This window comes from Nycticebus coucang, chromosome 16 (genome assembly GCF_027406575.1).
Source record: "Nycticebus coucang isolate mNycCou1 chromosome 16, mNycCou1.pri, whole genome shotgun sequence".
In the NCBI taxonomy this organism is placed as follows: domain Eukaryota; kingdom Metazoa; phylum Chordata; class Mammalia; order Primates; family Lorisidae; genus Nycticebus; species Nycticebus coucang.
This window is the reverse complement of record NC_069795.1, coordinates 92,701,121-92,725,117: the sequence shown is the minus strand read 5'-3', so window position 1 is coordinate 92,725,117 and position 23,997 is coordinate 92,701,121. Positions and strand designations below refer to the sequence as shown.

General features: G+C 43.9%; 1 long non-coding RNA gene across 1 annotated transcript in view; it reads left to right on the top strand.

The window, feature by feature from the left end:
• LOC128567704 (uncharacterized) overlaps positions 1-23,634 on the top strand; it is a 43,171-nt gene extending 19,537 nt beyond the window's left edge. The window contains exons 3-4 of the long non-coding RNA XR_008374914.1: positions 20,175-21,577; positions 23,504-23,634. This is a non-coding gene — a long non-coding RNA (uncharacterized LOC128567704). The remainder of the gene's footprint in view (positions 1-20,174; positions 21,578-23,503) is intronic.
• Positions 23,635-23,997: the final 363 nt, after the last annotated feature.

The window sequence follows — 23,997 nt, the reverse complement described above, 5'->3', positions numbered from 1 at the left end:
TCTGTACTGCAAGTTCAGATGGATTTTTATATTTTGGTATAATTATGATAGTTCTAATTCCTTAAGCGCTATGCTCAGTTCCTCTCCTAAAGCAAATATAGAATGTCCTCTCATTTCGGGACGCAAAGATATTTGCTACTTCTAGGCAGTTGAACTTGAGATGCTTGTTCTACTTCGCAAAGAAGTGTCAGGTGATTTAAAAGCTCGGAGAAGTCATTCGTTCTACTCCCCTCGTCTGCCTGCAAGTACAGAATGAATTGTGCACAGTTTTATATAGATTTCAGCGCTTTGAACTATCTTTTGCTTCCTTCTCCCGTCTTCAGCGCGGGGCTGGGAGCTCGCCGGCCTCCTGCCGCTGCCCCAGGGAGCGCGGCGCCAAGTGGCCAGGGACGCCCGGGCACAACCAGGCCGCCGCTGACAGGCTCCCCGCGGTGGACCTGACGTCACCATGGCCCTGACCACGGCCCCACAGGGCTCTGGACTCGCTGCCCTTACGCCCCTGCATTCCCTCTCCCTCAGCCTCATTCATCCCGGGTCAGACAAGTCTAGAAAGTCTCGCTGCTCCACAATCCTCGACCTCCCCCACCCGGCCCAGCACTACCCACATTGACCTCGTGACCCCGGAGATGCCTGCAGGTTTCAAACTTCCCACGTCAGAGCTTGTTCACCCAAATCCTGCCTTCCTCTGGCCTGTCACCCTAGTGCTTTACTTTTAAGGGGCTGCTTGTCCCTGTCTGTGACCGAGTCTCAGCATCAAGTGATTTCTCTCGGGTCCTTCCAGAGAGAGCAATTGGGGATCCCCGGAATGTTGGGGCCCTCTGGAAGCAGAGCAGATAGCAAGGGGAAGAGCAGATTCCTCACTTGCAGATTTGTAAAACGGGGATAAGCTACAGCTACCTCAAAGAAAACGGATACAAACCATCGGACGCGAAATAGGCTTAATTGCTAACTGTAACTTCTGTCACTCTCTAGCAGAATTGGGAGGTAGGGAAGGGAAGCAGTTCTCCTGGTGGACTCCAGAGCCTGATACAGAACCCCCTGTCCTTTCCCTTGGTGCCGCTTCTGGGCGGTGAAATAGGCCCTGTTCACACCCTTCTCACTTCCGCGGTGCTCTTTCTAGTATGAGGTTTGCCTGGGAAGTTATCTCGCCAACTTGCCATCCCTGGGTATCTTTCTGAAGGGAGGGATCCCGGCATTCTGGGCAGAAGCAGCCCCCACCCGTAGAAGGCAGGAAAATAATTACTGCATTAAAAGGAGCGGTGAATTCTTCCCGAGGGCGCTTATCGCTGGCGGCCAGGCCGGAGGGGACTGCGCCCCCACCCCCGCCTGGTGACGTCAGGGCCTGCGGGCCTCAGGGACCAGGATCTGAGCGTTCCAGGCAGGGCGAGATCTAGACGCTGGGGGCCAGGCCGGCGCAGCCAGAGGCTCAGTCTCCACTACCTCCACTACCCACTCCAGTTTTCGGGGCACCCCAGAACCTAGCTACACACAGAAGTGGCCACAGGGTGTAGTCACACACATCCCTGTCACAGGAACTTCCTTCTTCCATACATGAAGTTGTCTGATTTGTTAGCTAAAATTTGTTACGGGATCTGAGCTGTTTTAGTTGTGCTTCTGTTTGTTTTGTTTTTGAACGTTCAACAAATTATAAAAAGACTTTCTAAAGTGCCCTGTAGCTTCATTTGGACTGGACCCGTGTTTCAGCAAGGATGTAAGAACTGCTTGGAGTTTTCTGGTTCTGGGATTGGGCGATGGTTGGGACAGTTACTTCTGGCTTACCATTGTTCTGCCATTTCTGTTTTCTCTTTGCTCCTCATTCTTAATCATTTGTATAGCTTTTAATAATCTTTTTAGAAGCAAATATTGCTCAGAGAATTTATTTGAAACATGATTTAAATTATAACACTTGGTCAGTGAAATGTAAGAGGTATAAAATTTTTGGTAGAAAGCACCCACGCTTTTCCAGGAGGTGCACTTCCCAAGTTTTCTTTCCAACCCTCAAATCAAGTGAATTCATTGAATGCCCTTCCAATAGGAAGGATCCTGGAAATTAGGCCTTATGTTCTGCTATTGGTTCAGGATCTCACAGAGTAATGACTTAGTGAGAATTAGCCAATATTTAGCATGCAGTCACTTTAGGATCAGCTCACATCCAGGTCAATTTGACTATCACACTTAACAGCTCCAATCTGGATTATTGCATAACATTACAGTTTAATCAGTCTGGAATACTGAGTGGCAAACCTGTCTTCTCCTTCTCAAGGTCCTCCGCCCTTTCTCTGTTTCCCTTCCTCTCACTTCCAAGGAAAATATCTTAAAATCAAGTTTTCCTGTGAGAGTTTGTTTACCCCAACTTCTGTTAAACTGGACTAACACTCTCTCATCAGCTTTCTAAACACTCTCTCATCAGCTTTGTGAAATGGTGCAAAAACATCTTGGAATCCAAGATGGCAAAATAAACTTGAACATATGGGGAGAAGACTGTGTTGTTAAGATATTGATTTAAATGTTTAGCTCACACTTCAGCCTCAATGCTCCCCTCACTCCCCGATCTTGCTTGCCTCCGTTGCTGCTCCTTAGGTTTGGGTACCCCCACCTCTATAGCAAACTGGTTGGTTCCCTGGCATAAATTATGACTGGTATCAACCAGGCCCTTCTGATAAGATCAATCAGAGGTTTTACTCTTTTGCACGTTTTTGCTTTTATTCCCATTGAAACTTCTCCCTGCCTCATGCTGCTGTGTCTTTCTACCAAACTTAATATTCCCATATAAACTACAGAGACATGTTCTTGATTGGAAAGATCAGGTGATTCACCCCCCCCCTCACCCCCAGGAAGTCTTACAAGTTAAAGGATACAAAATATTTCATGGTTAGTTGTATGAGCTTCCAAATTAGCTGCATATAAAGTATTTTAAGTTTTTTTTTTTTTTTTTTTTGGCTGTCACTGGCTGGCAATACTCATTTTGTGTGTGTGTGTTGGTTTGAAAAGCAGGAAGAAATGTAATGAATTGAGTGCTGTCAGAGATGTCTTCTGTTTGAACAATCTGCGATGGGCTGAATGGCAGGGACTCCCTCACCCAGTGCAGGTGCAGTAGAGCTGGGGAAGGGGGAGGGGGGCTCCCTCTGTTCAGTCAAAAAGCACCATTCTCCACAATAGACCACACACTGACAGCCAGCGTGACATCAACTCACACTTTCATACTTTCCCCCCACCATCCATAGTTCTGAGTTCACAAAGTGGCCATACAGTAGCCTTGCTTAGGTTCCTTTAATGAACATTTTGTGGCTCCTATGACCAACATTGAAATCTGCAGAGCCCTGGGAGGAACAAACAGGTTTTTAATCATGAGTTCCAGGCCAAAATGTATAGCTATAGATATTAAAAGTAAGCTGGTCTCCACACTCTCTCCCAATCCATTTTCAGATCATCTGGGGCCCAGAACTGCCCCAAATGATCTGAAAACTCCAAGTCCTTCTAAGACTTCTTAGGTCCCAAGACACTGTTTTCCACATCCTGAGAGAGATCAAACAGCAAGCACGAATTTCATGTATTTATTTAAATTTAAGAGGACCTCTAGTATTTTATTATGCTGCATGAGAGGGTTAATCCTGCAAATGAACAGACATTAATCTTTTGGAGTGGAGTTCTGTCCCCTTTTGAATTGGTTTTACTGGGAATAAGGGATATGGAGAAAAAGGAAGGGGGTTATCAAAGACAGCAATTGTTTTAAAACTCCATACAAAGATGGGACCACTTTTTGGCCACCCTGCTGCTATAAGAAACAGACCTTCAAAGATTTTGCTTTACATTTGTTTAAGTCCAGGCCTTGGTGCCTCAACTTTTAAACAGAGTAATTCACCACTAGAGAAACTATTCTAGTCAATCTTTTTATCCCCCACCTTGGCTGTCCCCACTCCTCACTGCCCCCAACCCTCTTCCCCACTTCTTAGTTTGGTATATTAACTTTTTAGCTGAAAGGAGGGGCAAGAAAAGGGCCTGCGGGGGGAGGACAGTTCTCTCAATTTTCTCAATGCCACTGCCTGGCCTGTCTAGACCTCCACCTAGACCTCCAGGGCCTTGCCACTGACTGATTCCCCGCCCCCACCTTGACTTGCTGAAGCATGGTGCCTAACAAAATTGCTCCCTACTTCCAGATATATATATATATATATTATATATATATATAATTTATATATATATATATATTTCATCACAACACAGGTAAATCTCTTAGGACAGTGGTCACAACCCTCCCTCACTCTGCTACCCCCACATAGAAGGGAGGGGCCAGGGTCTAGCAGGACAGGGCGTGGGGCTAGAGGACTTATTTGATGGTCAGGACAAGTAAAGGATAAATTCCTTAAAACTTCAAATAACACAAGAAGAGATGGTAAGAGTTCTGAGAAGAGCTCCTGTAACTAGGAGTGGCCCAGTGGCCTGCACTGAGTATGCCTAAGGCGCCTACTAAAGTCAGGCTCCCAGGAGAGGCATCCCTCGCCCCTCGACCCACAGCCCGCCGTTGCTACTTGATAGCTGACGCATCTTCCGGCCGGTACACACCCACAATTAATCTTTCTTATTAAAGCCTCCATTCTGTACCCAAGGGGCGACTCAAACCTATTTAGATTTCCTTGGTTGGCTGCACAAATTTAAGTGGGCAAAGAGTTATAAACCTAATAACAGGGCGAGAGAGTGATTTGAGTAGAGAAGACGCAAGATTCACTAGAGTTGTAAGGATGCTGCCCACCCGGGCCTCTACGGGGAGCACTCCAGGCTCCGAGAGAGGCAGCGAGCCTCACGCACCACACACAACGTGCGTGCACACACCTGCACCCTACCCCCTTCGCTCGTAGGGTCACTTGCGTGGAGATTGTCTCTTCAGGATTTCTTATAGATCCCTCCCCCAAAAAGCAGAATTCTCAGAGCATCCCGAACCAGGAAACTTGCAGGGAACCAGGAAGGTTTGCACTGTTTGGGATTAATTGAGAATAATTAACACTGGAGACCGTTAATCACCACTTTGCGGCTCCCTCCCTCCTTTCGGGTCTGCGGCGGCGGCCGCCTCCTTCTCTCCTGTCGCCGGCGCGGGTAAGCTGGTGAAAGTAAAGACGTCGCGGTAGCTGTCACCCAGTTCGGCTGTACTTTTTTAAACGCTCGCATATTGTTTGATTACTAATTCGAGTTAATATGATCTTTATGGCAACATAACAGTGGATAATTGGCCTTTTTTTCTGAACAACAATGTAAATCACAATCGCTTTATTATTTAATAACGTCAAACGCTTCGTTGGATTGGCCCCGACCGAGAAGACCTTTTCTTTCTAGACAGTGTTGTGGAGGAAGAACAATAAAGATCTAATTGTGGAGATTTCATAAGTTGGCTCCCGTAAATGAACAGCTTAGATATGGAAGTTCAGCAGATGTGGGGCGCCGTAGAAACTCTACCCCCACCCCCATATACACGGTCCAAACGCTCTATTGGAGGTTTTTTGTGGTGGTGGTGGTCCTTAGATCCTAGCAACCACCTGAAGTTTCCAGTAGTAATTAAAGCTTTTCCCGGACTTGCTCTTCAGCCCTTTCTATTGCCGATTTAGCATTAAGGCATTAAGTCCACACACCAAATTAGCGCAACTCCCAAACAGCCGCAACCACGGATGCCCCCCTTCCCTCACTTCGGACGCTGGACTTCGAGAGCACCGGCCTGGGGCTTTTTTTACTCTTACTTTGTTTTGATTTCATTTTCAAAATGGACTCAACTATCTCAGTGTCTTAGAATATACATGTTTCCGACAGAGTTTTGCAAGGGACACGAGCCATTATTTTGCAAATGACTGGAAGAGCAGACAAAACCCAGAGACCCCTCGAATGCAGACGACAATGCTTAGAAGAAATGGGTCCCCGCTGCTCGAATGAAAGATTAATTACGTTTGCCCCCACAGCCCCATTTCTAACGGTCTCCATCGCAGCTTTTGCCATCACTGGAGGACTGCTGTCTTTGGGGGTCTTCAGACTTCGGAGTCCTTTGCAAATGGAGAGCCCCCATTATTTGGAATTCGAGTCAAGGAGAAAGACTGGGAGCTTACAGCAGTTTTTGTTTTTGCGTGTGCCCGCCTCTCCATTTTATTCAACTTCCCCTGCCGGTCGGGAAGCAGGACAATTCGCTACCCACTCCCCCGCCCTCCGCCCAGCTTCTAAGATAAACAGGAGGTGCGAAGTGCTTCGCCGGCACACGCGCCCTCGGGGCCCCCTCTCCCTGCAACCCCACCCCCCTCACCGACCCTGCAGCTGTCCCCAGACCAGACCTGGGGGAGACAGCCTTCTTTTCCCTTCCCACCTGCGTTTTAAAAACAAGACATTGACCGTTCTAGGGTAATGGTCACATTTTCAGCTCTCCATGCCACCTTCCAGTGTTTTCTTCGTCCACGCTATTCCTTTCTGAGGACCTAAAAAGTATTGGGGAAAGGCTGATGAATTGGAGAAAGCAGTGAATTTTCAAAACTTACTCCCCCCTCTCCACCATCACCTTTTTAAAGAAGCATTTTACCACAAGGAGTGCATTTGGGAAACTTTCCCTAACAGGAGTTGGGCGCAGTGTTATTCTTCTCCATGGGTCTTCTGGCCTTCCCGCCCCCACTGGACAATGCGCGCTTTGAGGCTCGGTGGCCTCCAGGCAGCGGGAGACGAGGGTACTGGGCAGCCTTCCTCCAAGGGGCCCGCAGCTGGGGGAGCGCCAGGCACAGAGCAGGGGCGGGAGGCGGGCCACGCAGGAAGGAAAACCATAAAAGTACCATTTTCCCCCCCAGCCCGGCACAGAGGCAGGCTTTGAGGACATAGGGGCAGGGCAGCTGGGGCGGTGTGGCGGGTGAGAGATTCTGTGTTTTGTTTCTTTCTTTTACTCCCTCCACCCCCTGCCATCTAAACATTTTATTTTGGCGCAGAATTATGCACCCTAGGTCTTCCAACACCCTCGCCCTCGCACTTGGTAACCTGGGCTTTGGTTAACAATATCACAACCCGCGGGTCTAACGCTCAGAACCCCCTGCAGGCCCCAGCGGCAGTCTTCTCGGAGCTCCCCCCACCGCCAACACCAGCACTCGAATTGCGGCGCCCCAGGAAAAGCCCCCTGGTTAGGTACTCTGGGACACCAGTTTCTAGTTTGGGTTTTTTCTCCCAGAGAAAGCACCACCACCCTCACCCTCTCCAGGCAGCCTTTAGGAGACGACTTCAGATGGTTACCATATTGGTGGAAGGGTGTGTCTGGCGTTTTAGAACGTATACGAAATGCGGCGTCAGGGCCACGTGCTGTGCCTTCGAAAAGCCGCCACGGGCCCTGCTCTTGGTGCTGCGGACGCCGAGGCTGGCGCGGAGGGGGCGCTGAAACCACGGGCGGGCAGCAGATCTGGCCGCAGCACTGAGTGAAGCGAATTATATGGAGCCTGTTTGATCTGGGGCTGCACAGTCAGCTTCTGCTTTATTTGTTTGTTTGTAATCTCATATTTAGCAAGCCGGGACGGTGGCAGCGAGGGAGAAAGGAAGGAATGGAGGAGGGGGCTTCGCGGTAACCACACCCCTTCCTAATGAGTTCATTTCCATATTTGCGCCTCCCGCGTGCAGCGCCCTCTTTTTTCCCTGACACTACAGTGCTGTTGCGTCTTGTGCAACGCAGACACCTCCACTCTGGGTTGAAACGAAAAAGCTCGTGGTAAGAGCAGAAAATTGGTCTATTGACACATTCGCGCCGAGCGTTGATCCCGGCCGCACCGCAGCCTTCCGCCAGTCTCACGCTGATGGTCCGGGGTTTGCAGACACTCGGGCGGGAATGTGTCTGCAAACCCACACAGCCCCCGCCCTTCCCTGCTTCCAGCTGTCCGACTCTCACGTCTCTTTCTTTTTGCCCAATTCCGATTTTTTTTCCTTCTCAAGGTGAGGACAGTGAGAGCATTGAGGGCAGGGTCGGCACCGAGAGGGGGAAATAATCTCAAAGGAATGAATCAAAAGCGAAAGTTTCCCGCGAACAGCGGCCCTGCTGGAGTCAACGCGGCCGCGCACTCAGCGGAGGCCCGAGCGTGGGCACGGGAGGAGGAAAGGGGGAAACCGAGGTCGCGGGTGTCCACAGTCTGGGTCGGTTAAAAGTTGTAAACGAGAGCGAAGAAGTTTCGGGAGTGCTCTCAAACTCAAGGCGGGTTTCAGCTGCTTCTAACCTGGTTTCCTATTCATTTTTGTGGTGAGTCTGCTCAGGAAATTGACGAAAGGAACAGATTGTCCCAGCTGCGGGCCGCCCCCTGCTCCCAGCGCACCCAGCTTACTTGGCGGCGCTTTAGGATGAGGGCTCGGGCTTGAGCTCCACTTAGCTTGCTTGTCAATTGCGAGCTGTGGCAATTATCAAAGTGAGCTGTCCCAAGCAACTCTTGTCTAGAAGCTGGGAAGAAGCTTAAGCAGCTCTCTTTAATGATGATTTGTAGCTCGGCGAGGGGCACGGACCGCAAACACCCCGCAGGTGTGTGCCCTAACACCACCATCCGGACTTGAATGTAGATTACTCTGGCAAACGTTTGATCGGCCCTTTGAAACCCTTTACAATTGCCTGTGACGAACGGCCAGTCTCAGTTTTGCTCTGAATAATGCCTTGAGGGTAAGTCCTCCGGGCTTTTAAAGAGCTCTAGTATTTTTTTTTTTTAGAAGAAAAAGAAAAACGTTCGATTTTAGTTTAGACCTCGCCAACTCTTAGTTGCTAACAGGCATCTCTCGAGCCAGTCTATGCCCAATGACCGTTACCCTTGCTGTCTTCCCAGAAGCCAGACACGTCTGTAACATACACGTGTAATGTAGGCGGACACGTAGTGTACATAGTACATAGGTGTATACGCACTGGGTTAATAAGAACAAAAGTGTTCACTTTCTTTACTTTCAAACCACCTTGTCTGTTTATAGATGTTTTCATAAACATGCATTATTATTAACACCATTGTTAATCTTGTCTTAATGCCTTCTGTGTTCTCAATAAATTAAATCTATGCAATGGGAGTTTAACTTAAACATTAAAGCTTTCCAAAGTAAAACTCTAGAGTTTAACTCATTCCACCAACACCTTCGCACCAACTCCCATCACTAATATGAAAAAGGTAGTGTTCAACCTTTAATATTTACTTACAGTATTTACCCAAGGGGAGGAAAATGAACTTTTGTCTGAAACGTACAACAAGCGACACTTTGATTTTAGAAAATAAATGTTGACAATTGCAAGGGCTTATCAAACTAGGATGGGGGTGGGGGAGAGAAGTGCAGTAGGATTAAAGGCCCATTCCTGCCACTTCAGACTACAAAGGGTTACACATAAATAAGTGTGGAATTTGCCTATTGCAAAAGTTTTCTTGGTGCTTTCTAAATCACAACAAGGGAGGGGGAAAGCTGTCGTTTATTATCCAGCTCTGAGCAGGAGCAGACCCCAGTACCAAGGGGCTCTTAGCTTTGGCCGGCAGAAGAGAGGTAGCCTTTCAACAGCAGCCGGCTTTGTTCTCCTGATCTCTTTCCCAATTTCAAGCTTCACTTGCACATCCCAAGTTTGTGTGTTAATGACGCTATTACCATCTGGCTCGCCCTACTTTCCAAAAGATATAAATCTCCCAGCTCCATTGCCCGCATTATCATTTAAGTGCCACCATAGCCAGAAGAAAAAGATGCTTTCAAGACTCCAGATTCTCTTGCACTGACTACCTCTGGCATGGTTCTTCCACTATATTTATAGACTATACATTGAGGGCGGGAGTGCTCCTTGAGAGACCTGATTTCCCAAGAGCTATTCCTCCAAACCAAATAAGACATGCTAGTGGGTAGAAGAAAGGCATCAAAATCAATTTACCCTTAAAACATTTTTGTTTTGTTCACAGCAAGCAGAATAGTTGAACAGTATGTGCCAACATACTTGTGCCTTCCTCTCTCTCTCTGTCTCTTAGATTTGTAAAAGTTTCAGTGCAACTCCCAGACACTCAAGATGTGCGGCTCTTCAACCCTATTTTGAGCAGGAGAATAGATTTGTCTCTCTATAGGAGTGGGGGCAGGGGTGAAGGGAGATAAAAAGAGCCCTGTGAAGCAACTTTCTGGAGCTGGGCGTCCCTTCTAAACCCTCCCTCTTAATAGTGGTTGTATGGACGTGTAGATGTATGATTTGCACACTTCTAGCTGTAGATCTCCATCCACCTCTCTCTTTCGATTCTTTCCTGGGCAAAGTAATCGGTGATTTGCGTGTTTTGAGCACAAAAGCTGAGAAAATACAACAAAAGAGTTGGGCTGGCTTGTGCATGGTTCCACAATGACTCCATTTATCTGGCCAGGTCCTAGTGAATAGAGCAGAGCAGAGTCTGCCTCTAAACGCGTGGGCTTTTGGTTCAGGCCTCTCGCTGATTTGAACAGCTAATTCTCCTTTGCCGGCTTCTGCACTGTTTGTGCTCCTGGTCCATCATATGTGGGTGCACCTCTCTCCTTGTAATGCCTGCTCTTCTTCCCAGTGTTACCTTCACAGAGGTGAGTTCCACTAAGAGAATCCAACCCAACAGGTTGGAAAAAGAATTGGAAAGAACTTCTCAGGATACTAAAAGAAGCTCTTAAAAGCAGTAGGATTGTAGCTATCAACCCCCCACCCCTTAAAAACATCTTGCCAGACAAAGAAAGCATCTTTAAGGAAAAATACATTCCTTCTGGGATTTAAAAAAAAAAAATCACTTATTCTGTATTTCTAATACTTTGTAAGAACTGAGCACAGAAGGAGCCCCAAAGAGTTGTTAATTTATAGCACACTGGTATAGATGTTTGCGTGCAAAAAAAAAAAAACTCTTTTGAGTTCACTTTCCTGCTTTTAACCTCAGATTCAAAAGAGATCTTGTTTAGAAATTTGTATCCATACTTTTTCCTTTTGAGAACATTATCAAGTTGATATGAACAAATTGCAGAGGATATACCATTTAAGTAAGATGCACTTTTAATCACTGATCATTAAAATGGTTATGTTAAATATACTCAATTACATGCATGACTTAACTCTAACAGTACTTCCATTCTCCCAGCTGCTCACGTATTCCTTAACGATAGTCTGCGGTAGAAACTTGATTATGCTGAATCCATACATTTCGATGGATTTCATCAGCCTAATTAATGCCTCAGTGTGGTCCTGGTGTCTGAATAAACCCTTTACTATCGTTTGAGGTTAAAGGCAGTGTTGGAATGTGGAAGGTTTTTCTTTCTTAGTTACTTGCGATTCTCTGGGATCCCACTAACCAAGGCAGGTAGGAGTTGTTAGACCATGTAAAACAGGAAAACCCATCCAAGTGGCAGAAAAATAAGGCTAATTCTTCATCCTTTCTTTACATCAGTACTTTTGGATTCCATAGACAATCTTTAAATATTTCTTTGGTAAAGTGGAAATTACCACCTGTTATATCTTTAAACTGTAATGAAAAAAAATGTCGAAAAAAAGATTTACAACTGATGGCAAATACATTTTGTTTCATTCATCAAGGCTGTCCCTGCTCCTTCCCTTCCTCCTGTGCCCTTAACTTTTAATCTTCTCCCCACCCCCCATTTCAACTCTCATTTTTCACAAGGAAGCACTCACAGCTGCCTGTATTCATGAGAAACTGAAGTCATCCCACATGCAGGTGACTACATTCTGTCTTTTCAGGTGTAAATTAACATATGAATCCTTCTCAACCTACTGACCCTTACCACTACCTTTGCTTTCTGCAGAGTTGCAGCTGATCTGCTTCTCTACAACTGGCAGAACAGATAGAATTCAAATTTCCCAAACCCCATGCCCCAGTAGAAAAGGCAAAAAGTGTTTGTATTGCCTGTGAAAGAAGTCTTGATGTTTGTCTGCGTCTAAAAAGACAACTGTGGACGAGTATCTTTTAAGACACATGTTCTTGGTGGTCAAGGAAAGAAGTGAACAGGAAGAGGAAGAAAAAGGATTTGGACGTATCTTGATTCTTTACAAAATGTCCCAGTTCTGTCTTTGAGACTGGGAGGATAAACTTTCACCCAGCCATACTCCCTACATGCTGGAGACCCACCGATACTGACCCAGACCTTAGTTGCAGCAGGATAACATTGTACCTCAACACTGATCTGATAGAACTGGATTTCAGATACATAAGCAAATTACCTTCTTGGAACTTTGTATTTGTTGTGCTAATATAATGACTTCTGTAGTAAAGATGTATTTTTCTTTTTTTGAGACAGAATCTCAATTTGTCACCCTTGGTACAGTGCCATGGCATTATAGCTCACAGCAACCTCAAACTCTTGGGCTCAAGAGATCCTCTTGCCTCAGTTTTTCTATTTTTCCTAGAGCCAGGGTCTCACTCTTGCTTAGGCTGGTCTCAAAGTCCTGAGTTCAGGCAATCCTCCTGCTTCCATTTCCCAGAGTGATAGAATTACTGATGTGGGCCACTGAGCCTGGCCTAAAGATGTATTTTTAATAATGGTTCATGTAATGATAGGAATTAGGTAGAAGACAGAAATATTCCAGGATTGGTAGTACAGTACTCCTGGCAACCCTCTGGGTCATATAACCAGATAAACGCAGATTCAGATATATTTTTAAAATTAAGCTGAGAATAAGCTCGGGGGCCTAGGCAACAAAGCAGATGCTGGCGTCTAGACTCTTGCGAGGATTAAGATGCTCTTGCAGCCCTCACCTGTCTCTCAGACCTAGTGGAGTGGCAACACCATGCATTGCTCAGTCCCTTGGGGTGAATGCCTAGGGAAAGAAGTAAAAGAGAGTTTCATCAACACTACTTCAAGTAGTTATCTCTGAATCACCATTTCTACTCTGGTAAGGTCACATCGCAGAGGGTAAGGAACAGCACATCATGTCCCTTTACTATGTGTTTGAGAATTCAGGCAAATCCTTGACTTTCAGTGTTTAAATTTTTTTAATTTCAAAATATTAATTGAGAGAGTACAAGTGTTTTTATGACATGGATAACTTGCCTAATGCTTAATTCAGGGCTTTTGGTGTGCCCATCACCAGAAGTGTTTGTTGTACCAAATAGGTTCAAATTTGCAGCATTCTTATGTGATTTAGATCCTGAGAAGCAAAAACAAGATGGTTTAATAGTCTGGGCCAGGTGGCCCACATCTGTAATCCTAGCACTCTGGGAGGCCAAAGCAGGTGGATTGCCTGAGTTCAGGAGTTTGAGACCAGCCTAAGCAAGAGTGAGACCCCGGCTCTAGGCAAAATAGAAAAACTGAGGCAAGAGGATCTCTTGAGCCCAAGAGTTTGAGGTTGCTGTGAGCTATGACACCATGGCAGTCTACCAAGGGTGACTCAAAAAAAAAAAGAAGATAGTTTAATAGAGCATATTTAAAAAAAAGAAGATAAAACCAAACTTTTCAGTGTTAAGGCTGGATGGGATCCAGCTCTTTCCCATAAATGTAAACAAGGCAAATTCACACGCTGATCAAGTATCCAAGAAGAGAGCTCTTTTCACCCTTCGTTTGTTCCTCCTGGACATCAGAGCTCAGTCGCTCTCAGCCTGATTCTTACCCCACCTCGACCTCCACAAGTGATAGTTGGTTCAGAAATAAGTATCTTGGTTCCTGGAGGGTGGGGGGAGCCTTTGGTCGCCTTCTGTGTGACACAGATTCCAAACTTTAGAGAAGCCTGTGAACTATAGTAATAGATGAACAAGGCTGTGTTAAGAGTCTTGTTTGGGGCTAGAACAAGGTTGCCAAGAAAGAGTCTCACTGGGCTTGAGGCTTCTAAGATATTGTGGAATGAGGCGGATTTGAGATGTTGGCTTTTAATAACAGTTAAGTTGTCCCATTTTCTTCCGGAGTTGAATAGGGGCAAAATACCTGGTTTGATGCCATGGTTCCCTGATGAACTAATAGTGAACTAATTAGAGGCCGTGTTTCTTAGTTCAGCCCTACGATCTTACTTAGTAATGGTAGATGTGGGAAATGCAGACTCCAACAGCCTTTGTTTTAGAAAATACAAATTTTATACATCCCTGCTTTGAAATTATAGGCTGAATTTGTGTCACCTAGGTTGCTACTACCTGCTTTCCCTCCGGCACTTTTCTTTGTAAAGACAGGTCCATGTAGGCAAAGGGTAACTGTAATATTTAATACATTGACTCTCTGACAGAGCAAAATCATGAATCAGAGAATATTTTTACCTTTGGTTTATAAATGATTCATAGTATGCCAAGGTCATGAGCCCTTCTTAGCAAGATTCTTCTGAGATAACTCAAGATGTTTATTATATAATCTAATCTGCCAAGTAGGATAGATTTTAGGGTAGATCTTCCCAGTAACATTTTTTTTTTTTTGTTTAATGTCCTCAGTGAAACAAGTTGTTGTGTTAAGAGTGGCAGAGGGTTGTATCCCAGATAAGTGAGATCTTCCTCTCGCCCCCGAGTGATAATGGCAGCATTTGCGTGTGGCACATCACAGAGGCAAGGCTGAGAGCACAACAAGAAACAGTGGCATGGAGGCAGAGGAATGGCTGGCATTTTGCGGGTTCAGATTTTTTATAATCACTTATCATTCAGTTACCTTTGAGCTGAAGGATTAATGCACTGCAGAAATCCTGATCATATTGATAGAGATGATCGAAAGCTTCAAAGAATAGGTTTGGAACTTGCTGGGCATTTAATTTCAAAAGAAAAAAATTCAAGCCAGCATTTTTCATTGGTTTAGGGGAGAAAACACCTAATTTGAAATTCTGTTATAAGCCCTATGACAGCAAACAAACTTAAAGGAGCTGAAACAGCTTTGAATCCCGTTTCTCAATAAGCTGGCTCTTGCACCACTTGTTTATAGAAGAAAGAAAGGCAACACCTGGTCTCTAACAAGGAGAAAGGCCCATTGGAAGAATCTCAGCAGGTCAGATCTTCCCAGTTCTTAGAGAACACAGTATTTAAAGCCTTCTGGGCAGTTCTGGTCTCCTGTCATCCAAACAGCACACTTTCAAACTCAGAAATGCCAGATCATGTTATTTCTGTGGCAAAGGGTTGCTTAGGGTCTGTGACAGCTGAGTTTTTCCTATTGATTATGTGACAATGCAGTTCATTTACAGAGTTCATAGAAATGAGAAAAGCCTCCAGTTTAACAAGAAGACCTTTAATTCAAGTGCTGTGTTGTATTTAAATGCAGAAATCAAAATTCAAGTTGGAAAAAGTGGAAGAGTGAATTAAATTTTGAACCCACGCTTTTGTAACTAAATCAACCTCCTAGGATGGTTGTGACTGATAATTTAATTTAAAGCCTTGTGATTGGGTAACTGGATTTATAAACCATGCAAGGAATCATATCTTACATAGAAAATGCATAATTAGATCAATGTATGTGTTTAAAATTGCTCGTAAATTTAAAACGCAGAGTGAGTCTAAATCAAGAAAGACACACCAAAGACGACGTGTGTGTGTGTGTGTGTGTGTAAGGGACCATGGGATTGGGGGGTTGTGATTACAGAAGCACTAACATGCAAACACCTTGAAAGACCTTTTTCAGATTTATCTCAAGTTTTTATTTTATTTTATTTTATTTTGAGACAGAGCCTCAAGCTGTTGCCCTGGGTAGAGTGCTGTGGCATCATAGCTCACAGCAACCTCCAATTCCTGGGCTTAAGCGATTCTCTTGCCTCAGCCTCCCAAGTAGCTGGGACGACAGGCGCCCACCACAATGCCCAGCTATTTTTTGGTTGCGGCCTTCGTTGTTTGTTGGGCTCAAGCTGGATTTGAACCTGCCACCTCAGGTGTATGTGGCCGGCGCCTTAGCCCTTGAGCCACAGGCACCCAGCCCTATCTCAAGTTTTTAAATGATTTAACATGCATGCATTCTTCAGATGCATCCATAGGTAAAAACGTTATTTTTGTCTTGAGTGTCGATTCCTAATAATTTGCTCAGTCATGGAACACAGTCATACCAAAGTAACTAGATGCTCAACACATTCCAGAGGCTCAGGATCCAAACAAATGAAAGCCTGAGCAATGTGACTGTCCATCGAGGGTGCTTGAGACCACAGACAATGCACCCAGAAGGGTTAATTGGAGGAGAGGGAAGGGAGATACGTCTAAGTTTCTCTGTGCAGTTTGTGTGAGTGACCAGTTTGTCTGAGCAATGGGGAGAAAGGGAGCAAGAGCTAGAGCAGCAGGCTGGCTGCCTGCAGTTCCATGGTGACTGCATTCCCTGGTAGGGGACACTACTGGAGAACTGCCACTGGGGCTGTGGCCTACCCAGCCGCCGTCCCTTCTTGTATCTGCTTATTCACTGCCTGGAAGCATCCAGCCTGTCGAAGATAGGATTATCGACAATTTGTCAGCCTCAGTTTGTCACTGGCAATCACTTTTGTGAAGTCTCACTCTCAGGCACTTGACTGTGAGGATTAGGAAACGGGTGGAAGGAGGACCTTCTCCTGTGGCTGGCTCTTCTGGTTTAGACAGGGCCCCGGCAAGCAGAAGAAGGAAAAGGAGCATTAGTCTGACTGTAGTCACTCCAGTGTGGATCCAGAGGTGACACTGGTTCCTTCTGCAAAACTCTCCCCTCTTCTCCAGGGCCCTTCTCAGCCCTCTTGTCTACACTGTGGCTGCGTTCTCCCTGAAGGATTATGTGTCCCCTCCCACCCTCCCATCCCTCACTCATCCCTCAAAACAGTTTATGTTTGCAGAGAGCAGTGGCTCACGCCTGTAATCCCAACACTCTAGCAGGCCAAGGTAGGTGGAACACTTGACCTTAAGAGTTCGAGACCAGCCTCAGGAGGCTGAGGCAAGATGATGGATTGAGCCCAAGAGTTTGAGGTTGCTGTGAGCTATGACACCATGGCACTCTACCAAGGGTGACAAGTGAGACTCTGTCTCAAAAAAGAAAAAAAGTTTATGTTCTTGGGTCCACACAATTCACTCAAACAACCTGGGGTGTAGATTTTAATTTTTTTCTTTTTTTTTTTTACTTTTTTTTTTTTTTTGGCTGGGGACAGGTTTGAACCCGCCACCTCCGGGATATGGGACCGGCGCCCTACTCCTTGAGCCACAGGCGCCGCCCTTTAATTTTTTTCTTGTTTGCCTTTTGTTTTCAGTCTGTGCACGGGGATGACTCTGACGTGTCCAGGACCAATGTCAAAGTTGAAACCTTTTTTTTTTTAACTTTTCTCCCGTTGATCTGTTGAATTGGGGGTGTGGTGGCCCAGAAGCGGGCCTGTCCCTGGGGCAGGGCCCCTGGGGCAGCTGCTGTGGGGCAGCTGCAGTGCCTCACCCTTCTCTTCTGACAGTCATTAAAATTCAATTTCAACATTTCTGTCTTTAACAATTTCCTAAGGGGCCTCTGAAGGATGCCAAAAGGGTGGGCCTCTTTTCAAGTGGCAGTGTTTTAGCAGCAGGCAGGCACCGGTCCGTGGTCCCAGGCTGTGCTGTTCTAACTGTAGTCCTGTGGACAGTGCCTAGAATGGAGTGCGCAGAGAGAACTGCTCTGGGAAGGTGTGAAGGGCTGATCAAGGAATGCCAAGACCACCAGCTCCTCCGGGGTCGGGACTGCCCCTGCAGCCCAGCCTTCCTAGTCCTGAGGTAGGACTGGATTACAAACCCAAGGTACCTTCTCATCCCTTCATCTCGATTCCTCACTCACTCTTGTCTCTGGGCTCAGCTCACTGACCTCCCAACCTTGATTCTACAAAGAAAAAACTCTTTGTATATCTGAAAGTTTCCTTCTACCAGGAACTTTCCTTTAACACCTCTTTTCACTGTGGGTGGAGAAGTCTGCTACTGAGCAAATGTTCTGCAAATGTACTCCTTAAAGTAGTTTTTCTTTTTCTTATTTATTTTATTTTTTTGACACAGAATCTTACTCTGTTGCCCAGGCTACCTCAAACCCCTGTGATCAAGTGATCCTTTTGCCTCAGCCTCCCGAATCTCTGGACTAGGGGCATGAGCAACACACCCAGCCAGTTTTTCATTTCCTTCCTTCCTTCCTTCCATCCATCCTTCCTTCCTTCCTTCCTTTCTTTTTTAATTGAGACAGAGTCTCACTTTGTCACCCTTGGTAAAGTGCTGTGTTGTCACAGCTCACAGCAACCTCCAACTCTTGAGCTCAAGCTATTCTCTTGCCTCAGCCTCCCTAGTAGTTGGGACTACAGGCACCCGCCACAATGCCCAGCTATTCTTTGTTTGTTTGTTTGTTTAGCAGGCCCAGGCAGGGTTTGAACCCATCAGCCCCAGAGTACGTGGCCAGCACCCTAACCACTGAGCTATGGGCACCCAGCCAGTTTTTCATCTTCTACTTCAAAAATTTAACATATAGTTAGCCTCCCAAAATGCTTTCCTTAACTAATATCCACTTGAACTTATGGAAAGGCTGTAGCATTTCTTTGAAATTCTAGCTGGGAGTTAAGGACTCCCTGGCTACTGTGACTTTCACCTCTTAGTCATATACAACTACCTTTCAAAACACCAGTGTCATTGTCTACAAAGCTTTTGATCAGTCCTTCAGCATACCTAGTACTTTTCCTTGTCCCCTAATTCTTATGCTTTATTCTTTTGTACCTTGGGGTCCCAAGAAAAATTTTCAGAATTATTTTTGTTTTTTTTGTAGAGACAGAGTCTCACTTTATGGCCCTCGGTAGAGTGCTGTGGTCTCACACAGCTCACAGCAACCTCCAACTCCTGGGCTTAAGCGATTCTCTTGGTTCAGCCTCTGGAGCAACTGGGACTACAGGCGCCCGCCACAACGCCCGGCTATTTTTTGGTTGCAGTTTGGCCCGGGCCGGGTTTGAACCCACCACCCTCAGTATATGGGGCTGGCGTCCTACTGAATGAGCCACAGGTGCCGCCCAAATTTTCAGAATTAAATCATGGTCTTTTCCCAAACGCCATGACAAGTCAGAAGGGGAACTCCGAGACATCCCTGAAAATATACTAGATGGAGGGGTAAATGTTACCCTCTGAATGCAGCAGGCAAGTGGCAGTTTAGGGTGTCAGCAATGAATTGCTCCTTTTTCTACAGACTTCTTTTTTCCTCATTTTTAAGACTCATTGATCCTAGAAGATATAATATAAACCTGAAGTAAATTAGGGCAGTGTTAAAGAAAGACCAGACTAAGCCCTCTTTGGACTGACAGGCATCCTGTCTTATGCAGTTCCTGGGTTTTTTGGGGGGTTTTTTTGCAGTTTTTGGCCAGGGCCATGTTTGAACCTGCCACCTCCAGTGTATGGAGCTGGTGCCCTACTCCTTTGAGCCACAGGTGCCGCCCCAAGTTCCTGGTTATTTGGACAGACCTTTTAATACCATTGGTAGCAGAGACAGACTAACACCAAAAACCTGCTTCTTGTTATCTAATTACAAACCTGGCTGAGTGTTGACTCTGTACTTACTACCAGAAAATCAGTCAGAGCTTATTAGCCATAACAAATCAATAAAAACTACTAGCTGAAGAAGTAATACTCAAGTGCCTTTGTTTTATCATAAGATGTAAGTTCCTAAGAAATTGGAAGCTTCCTCCTATACACATTATTTCGTAGTTTCTTTACATTTTCTTTGGAATTTCTGCCTGTGTGGTACCTCAAGTTGCCTTCTGAAAGTGTAACTTGAATGAATTTTTTAATCGTTTTTTATCATGGTCCTACCTCTAAGGCTTTTACTATGTCTGTGAGTCTGGGCTTTTAATATTCTCTTCCCTAGTACAGAGGCCAATGATCTAGGTTCTAGTTTAGGTATCTAATTGATAGTGCATAGGTAAGTCAGTTCATACTTCTAAGCTTCATATTTTGATATGTAAAGTTTTTTTTAGGTCTCTCTAAGTCCTCAGATTCTGTGGTTTTGTAACAAATTTGTGAATTTTCGACCTAAGGGAAGATCTAAGTCCATTAGTTACTGAATAAAATGCCTATTTATTTTATATTCCCTCTGGTAAAAGTTTATACAATTACTAAAAAGTTACTTTGATTGGGTGGTGTCTGTGGCTCAAAGGAGTAGGGCCCTGGCCCTGTATACCGGAGGTGGTTGGTTCAAACCCGCCCCTGGCCAAAAACTGCAAAAAATTGTTAAAAAAAAAAAAAGTTATTTTGATCTTTTCTTTGAGAGAGATACTAAATTTGACTAAAAGAAACCAAGGTAAGAGACTTGCCATTGTTTTCTCTTGTACAAATGAACCATTGCCTTATACTTTTTTTTTTTCTTTTCAGATCCAACTTAGAAGTAAAGTTTCATTCAAGATAAGGCTTATGATTTAGGAGATTCTGACCTGGCTTGCCTCATTCTAAGACTTTTATCATCTGTTTTCAAAACCAAAGGAAGACCTCATTTTCTGTTTTCAGGAGTTCCTCATGCTTTGCTAGCCATTGGGTCTTTAAGGAAAGTTTCCAAGAGTTCCCAGCTGGGAAGGACAGTCTGAGTTCATCACAACAGTGAGCTGACATCACAGTTTGGGTGTCCCACCAACCTGGCTGCCCACTTCAAAATGTCAAGAACCATACTATCTCATTGAAAGACCTCTGTTTTAACGAAGTGCAGTTGGATCACTTGGCAAGATCATCTCAATCTATGTCTCTGACCTTTCCATTCAAGGGCTGTTTTAAGTGCAAGACAAAAAAGGAAATGATTCCTGATTTATATTTTGTTTTCTAAAAATTAAGATGAACATAGCCGGGCGTTGTGGCGGGCGCCTGTAGTCCCAGCTACTCGGGAGGCTGAGGCAAGAGAATCGCTTAAGCCCCGGAGTTGGAGGTTGCTGTGAGCTGTGTGAGGCCACGGCACTCTACCGAGGGCCATAAAGTGAGACTCTGTCTCTACAAAAAAAAAAAATAAATAAATAAGTTCAAGAAAATTAAGATGAACAAATACTTGGTTTTATGTCCATTCCATTCTAGGAACTTTAGTGGTCAAAATGGGTCACAGGATTAGGTTAAAACAGTCTTCTAAAATTTCTATATTGATTTTTGGAGTATCTGTTACTACATTTATGTAATTTATCATTTTTTTCTTGGCTTAAAGTCAAGATGAAAAATGATATTTAGATCAGAGGCACTGTCTTGTTATAAAACCACTGCTTTTTAAAATGCAAATCTACCCGTCCTTCACCAAGGCTTGACCATTTGTGCAGGAATGTGTGTGTGCATGCCCACACACGTACACATATACGCACACCCAGCACCCAAACGGTAAAGGAGGTCCTTTCTAAACTTTTAGGACTTAAATCATATAAGAAATAGATGAGAAAATTAAAGGACGTCAAGAACAGTAACAATAAGGAATGTCAATAATTTCATTTTATAAAAAGTCATTATATAGTACTTAGGTTTTTGTTTCTGTTTTTTTTTTTTTTTTTAAGAGACAGTCTCACTTTGTCACCCTCAGTAGAGTGCTGCGGCGTCACAGCTCACAGCAACCTCCAGCTCTTGAGCTTAGGCAATTCTCTTGCCTCAGTCTCCTAAATAGCTGGGACCACAGGAGCCCGCCACAACACCTGGCTATTTTTTGCAGTTTGGCCGGGGCTGCGTTTGAACCTGCCACCCTTGATATATGGGGCTGGCGCCCTACTCACTAAAGCCACAGATGCTGCCCAGTACTTAGGTATTTTTAAAGACAAGTATTATTATGATTAAAGAATATTATATTCAAAATTATTATGATTCTCATCTAATTTCAAGCCACACATAAGAACCATTGTAAAATATTTTATATTACAATCTGTCACAAAAAATCAACTAATGGAGTTTTATAATGTGCATTGGTTTACCCCACAGGGAACTAAATTTTAATCTTTCACTATTTCTAATGTTCTGGGACTTTAATACAAGATAGCACTTGATATTAAAATAGAAGAATATTCTATGGCTTTTTTAGCTTTAATGTTCATTGCTCTAAAATAAAGTACATGTTGTATCTTTGTGATATTACATATTCCGCAGTATGTTTAGGTTACTGTTTTTAATGTATGCATTATTTTTATTGTCATGTGGTAAAAGGTAAAATATGTAATCATAATAGCCCCTTGCTTTTCTCCTAATTTTATCATTTTGTGTCAAGCAAAAATGCACACTTCTCTCTCAGGAAAGAAAGAATCTTGAGCATGTTTAAATTATTACTCAGAGTATTTTTTCCTAATAGACTAGAATTTATGGTGGATCTTATTTTAAAACTGATTATTCTCAAAGAAAAGCAGAGAGATATTAAAATTTACAAGTAAATTGCATTGTTTAAAAAGTATTTTGATATATTATTCATACTGTTTCCAGCTATTGGCTAAAAAAGAAAGAAAAAGAGAAAAAAAAAGTCTTACCTGCTTCAAATGTCAAATTTTACAGTTTGAAAGATCTTGCAGATTCTAATTCTTTTTTTCCTGCAAAGTAGTGGAAAATTAATATCAAAGATAGACAATTTAGGGACATAGCCCCCTCCTCCGATTTTTTTTTTTAACTTTAACCATGATAATAATTTCTACAAGGTAGGTTTTAACATATTTTTTTCTTAATTTTTTTCCCTTCATTCAGTAAGAAGGATAAGCTTTTAGAGTACCCAGTCACCGTGGTAACTGCCAAAAAAATTCTCCTGAAGTTTGAAGAGGTCAGCTAGCAGGGTCAACAACTCTGGCCTCTCTCTGAGCTTGGTCTAGCATGCCTCAGCCTGCGGTTGGAGTGTCAGGACAGATCTGACCCTGGGAGGTGGACCATTCTGGCTCTGATATAAATTTTTTGAGTCAGTTCATGGCCTGGACTCTCCAGGTGGCCTCCAAAATCGATTTCGACCCCCTGACCCTGTCTCACGGAGGCATAGCATCCACCCTAAGTAAGGATTTAGCCAGGAATGACAGCTTTCCGCTGAGTGTTATTGGGGACAGTATAAACAGTTTAGAAAGCAAGGAAGGAGGTGTGAGTGCTAGAAATCATTAAAAGCACATTACGAAGCAATTTTTAAAATCTTTGTTGAAAAAAGTTAAAAATGTGTATCTGTACAGAATTCCTGTAATTGGTAGGATTTTCAAAGTTTTGAATATGAATAAGTCACACATCTTATTCTTTCTAATACTTTGTTACAAATATTCAAAAGATAGGCATACTTGCAACAAAGTAGGTAAAACAGGAACACAATATGTACAGAAAAAGAACGCTAGTTATTAAAAATACATGAACAGGTAAAGACTGCCTTGTATTTGAAATACTTAAATTTCCTTTGTATGTTCAAAAAAAAAATAAATAAATAATGAAATGTTTAAAATAGAAAAAATAAGGAAGCTAAGAAAAACCCGACAGTCTGGAATAAAGATAAAACTTGTTGCACTCCAAGTACTTTGCCACTTTGTAAACAAATAGCCAATACACTCATTTTGATACAAATGAGAGAAAAAAATAAATGTGGAAAGTTACATTTACAGAGCTACAGAGGAAGAAAAAAACCAATACTGTCTATACAACTTAATGTATTTTCAACAGTTTAAAATATCAAAAGTTTGGAAAATAAAAATGATGTGTATAAATTATTAGTGATTCTTTTTCCTTTTTTTTTTTTTTTTCAGGATGCCAGTCTGAAAGTTTTATTCTCCCTAGGAAAGTAGAATTCTCTTTGAGAATTATAGCTTATGAACTCAGAATGTAAATGTGATCATCAAGAAGACAGACTGCCAGGATGGAAGATGATGAATGTTTCTCTTTCTTAAAACCCTTCACGGCATTCCTTCTTTTCATGGTACCTTACTAAAAATTTCCCCTTTTCCCAGCTCTGTTGAAAAAGGCTCCAGAGGCAACATTGTAGTGGCTAAACCAATTGCACTGTGGAATTGTTGACCCGCCATTTCATTTGAATCCTTTGTAAAAATTCCATTTTAAGTAGGAGTAAATATCCTTTTGGGGTAGGGGGGGTGGAAGAAGATGGGGAGGAGCCTGAGCAGTTTATGTGTGTGTACATATATATATATATACTCTTTGTGTTTGAAGGCTTCTCTGTCTTGGCTTCTCACTATGTTAAATCCCTATTATAAAACTTATCTTCACAAAGCCTATTATAGTGTTC